The sequence below is a fragment of the Benincasa hispida genome, chromosome 10, assembly GCF_009727055.1.
Source record: "Benincasa hispida cultivar B227 chromosome 10, ASM972705v1, whole genome shotgun sequence".
Taxonomy (NCBI): Eukaryota; Viridiplantae; Streptophyta; class Magnoliopsida; order Cucurbitales; family Cucurbitaceae; genus Benincasa; species Benincasa hispida.
Genome location: NC_052358.1, coordinates 30205225 through 30209665, shown reverse-complemented (window position 1 = coordinate 30209665; position 4441 = coordinate 30205225).

Here is a 4441-nt window from a genome sequence, read left to right as displayed (position 1 = left end):
CTAAAAAATTTTCTTAAAATGTTTGATTTACAATGTTTTATAGAAAGAATGTTTTAAATATGATTATTCTCATGCCAACTAGTTTTACAAAGTGATTTCCAAGCAAACCATGAGTTATATTTTAAACGCATGCATGTGTGGGAAGTTTGTTGAAAAGCTATTTATATGTGTTAAATATACCCAGCATGCATTAGTAACTTTAAAGCTAAGTTTTTATATGTGTTATACTTACATGCTTGAAAGAGAAAGCCATTTATGACTAGTTTTACTTAAAACGCGATACCGAAGGACATTTGAGAAGATATCCGCCCAACTAGATACTGAAGGACATTTGAGAAGGTATCTATTGGTACTGAAGGACGTTTGAGAAAGTACCAAACCAATTGAATACTGAAGGACGTTTGAGAAGGTATCCTAGAAGCTCGATACTGAAGGACATTTGAGAAGGTATCAGAGCAAAAGTACCTAAGGTATGATGGTACTTGGTATGGCCACGTGCACGTAGGTAGTTAGAGTCAGAGATTGAGCAAAAGGGTTCTCTCTTGACTAGTAGTTGGTGTTGGGATTAGTTTTACCCACAGTGGGGTTACTTTCAACTGAGAAACAATTTTATTGTTTTACGATTAAAACAACTTTATATGCTTTATGCAAGGAAAATGTTTACACTGCAATACAAGTACTGTAGAAGCTTATATTTCAGTTTGAACTCTTTATTGAGATTTTGCATGAGAATAAATTACCTTTCTTAAGTCACTCACTGGGGGCAAACTCACCCCGTTTTCAAATGTTTTCCTTTCCCCCCAAGTAGCGGTCAAATCCTCAGAAGATAGCTCTGCAACTGCCTGCCACTAAAGGATAAAGAGTTTTGTAGCCCGTCTGTTTAGGTGGTTACTGTTAATATTGTACACATGTTATTGTTGGTCATATAGGGTCTAGGGTTTGTGGGTTTTGGGACTTATGAATCTGTTGTTGTAATGACTCTAAATATGTTATGTTTTCTGAATTAATAAATTTTTGGCCAAAAGATATTCCGCTGTGTATAAGTTATATTTTGGTATCAGAGTTATTCCGCAAGAGTTATTAGGCAGTAAGTGTCAACCAAAGGGGTTATAGCTGCTACAGTCACGCCCTTTCTTAGGCTAAGAGGGTGGTCTGGGGCAGGGTGTGACAGCTTGGTATCAGAGCATAAGTTTCTGGGAAATTGCTTGAAGTCTACGGGTGAATTTATCCATTTGTTCTTCCTCCCTGGATTTTTCTTTTCGATAGCTTGAGGCACTTTCACTTTCATTCTCATAGGGTTGCCCAATTCTACATTTTCCACTTCTTAGCATTTCGTCTACAACCATTCACATATAAATTAGACATATGTTATCAACATACTATTTTTATTTATGAACATTGTTGCTATTTACAGTAGTAGTTTCTTCCAGTCTACATAGTTATTTGTTTACTCGTTCTCTGATAGTCATAAGTTTTCAAAGTTAAGACGCATCCTCTCATTTCTCCATACACACCTCTCTCTTGAACATGTCCTATTTCCTTACAGAAAATACAAAATTTATAGGATTCCGCATTGTTAGAGTCATAGGTGAGCTGTTCCTTGAATTCGATCACGATACGTCGAGGAATATCCTTCTTTCCTGCACACGTACATTCTTGTTCCACCGTTAGTTCAGGCAGTATGTTGTTACTTCCTAAACTCGAACCTTCGGCCAGTTCTCGTTGATATTTTTCCTGGAGCTCCCTTGTTTTTCTCTAAAAAGTATAACAATTTTTGCACATATGGCCAACCTTGCCACACCCATAGCAAATTCCGGTCCCTTTCAGAAGACCGCTATGATTTTTACCACACTGTGGACATCCCATGTTAGTTCGGGATCCTACCAAGTTTGAATTGTTCAAGGTAATAGGATATTTAGTATTATTGTTCACACTATTCTCAGATCTTTCAGGGTTTTCCCTGGGTTAGCGCCGCGGTCTCCAGTTTGCGTTCTGGAGTCATTCCACCACCAGTTTTGTTTGCTCGGATTCATTTCCTATCGTGGACATTATTCAGGTTATTACTTACTAATTTCTTTATTTTCACTTCCCCTTTCCCATGTTTCCCTACATCCACTTATTATTCCTCATTTCTTTCTCCTAACCTTTCCTGGTTCTACTTTAGGTTTTACCTAATATATTTCATTATATTTATTCCTTTTTAGGTTTTTACTTGGCCTAGTTTCTAATATTATATGGCTTCCCTACCTTCGGTAAGCCTTTTCCTGATGCCACTTTGGCTTTAACCTATCCCTTTTTCCTTTACTTTTCCTAGATTCTATTTATACTTATGCTAGACTCAACTTTTCCAAGGTTTTACGTAAACCTTTGCTCTGATACCAAGTTGTCACACCCCCTCCCTCGCCTTAGTCCCCAAGACCTAGAAGGGAGCGTGAGGGTACACAAGTAGTATTCCAAGACAACATTTAAATTTAACATTTCCCCCCTTTATCTATTAAAGATTTCAACATGTTTACAACACTCTATCTAACTTTCATACACATAGTTTAATTTCCTATATTCTTTATTACATGATTCGAGCCGTGCCCTGAGAATTTACCAAGTCCTGATGTGTCGGTGGTTAGTAGACTCCTTTCTGAACATTTCATTTTGCTACCTAGGGGGGATATAAGAAAAAATTTGGAAGAGTGTGAGCTACTAAGCCCAGTGAGTGGTGCTTTTAAAATAATAATCACTTTTGCAAAACATATTTTTGGGAAATCAATCATAGAATCACAAGTCCAGTATAATTTATGCATGATCATGTGTATATTCATTCAATCATCATTCTCCAGTTCCATGCTATACATGGCATGCTCATATCATGGACACATTATCAATCTTAACAACTTTTTATGGAAACTTTCTTATAACCCTCTTTTTCTGCCAATGTGCACATCGAAAATTCTTTTCCCGCTAGTCATGCTTAGGTAACTTGACTATATTTCCCGCCGGTCGTCACCGACTATTATTTCCCGCTGACCGAGGCCGACTATATTTTCCCACCAAGCACCTTTTGTTAAGCATGCTAACTTATGTAGTCTGTGTATAATCCCTTGAAGTTCTCCCTCAATTAGCCTTACCTTTTATCCTTAACGCATAGCAACTCACCCTTCCTTCATCAAAGTCCCACATAACATCATAAGCATGTATTTTGTACTTGCATTTATCCATATATTAATGCATAAAACTAAGTAAACACTCACTGCAAGCAAGTTTTTCCACTAAAATCACCTTGGGAATACCTTACTGACAATTCCTCCATATTAATGAAAATTCCTCAATTAATAATTGTTCTATCAATAAATAATGTCAAACTAGCCAAAATACCATTTATATAATGAAAATACCAGCTTACCCTACTTAAATTTAGCCACAATCTGAAAATTAGCTTCCTTAGAGGTTATTTGGACCGTGGTAGGCAGCTAGGCGTTGGGCAGTAGGCAAGGTGTGTGTGCTATGCCGCATAGGGGCTAGCGAGTTTGGGCGTGGGTTGCATTAGGCGTGATGCGTCGCACAAGGAAGGCAACTGCGCTGGGCTAGCGCGTGGGATGCGTCGAGCGAGGCACGTGCGGACGGGCAGACACAGTGCTGCGTGCACGCAGGGTGTGGGCTAGCTATGCGTCCGGCTGACTCAATGCCTCACCAACGCAAGCTTTTGTTTCTTTTGATCTCTAATCAACTTGGCAACCTAATAACTCAAACGTAACTCTCTAAATATGCTCTCAACACATAATTTAGGTGATGGTATGAATAAATTCCTCTTGCCCAACCCCTCTATTTATAGCCATTCCAAACTCACCCCATGGTGACAACTCAACTCCCATTTGTCTCACTTTGGAGCTGCCAACACTTAGCCTACCCAGCGTAGCCTTGAGTTGTTCTCATTTCAGCTTGCCAGCCAAAATCTCCTTTTTTGCATGAAATCTCCTTCACCCACCTCATGCTTGGGGTGATAAGACTTCAATTGTATGATATCGCCTTTGTCCACCTCTTACTAGAATTTTTTGTGATCCTCCTTTTGCCACCTAAATCACTTAAATACTTCACATATTTCTCTACTTAAATTGTTTAAGACTTATGCTCGTATACTATTGGCATCCTCCCTTGAAGTTCTCCCTCAATTTGCCTTACCTTTTATCCTTAACGCATAGCAACTCACCCTTTCTTCATCAAAGTCCCACTTAGCCAACGCACGAGTTGGCCATCACCAACACATAAGGTGGCCGCTCACCCTTGACGCATGGCTTGCTAGGTGTGCTTGCTTGGCCTACTAAGCATGGATGCATGGCGCTGACCATCGACTCACGGGTGTGCTGCCTAGGCGCTTGCGCGTTGGCCGCATAGGCACGCTTGACCTCATGGGCGTGTCTTGCCGCATGGGTGTGTCTCGCCACATGGG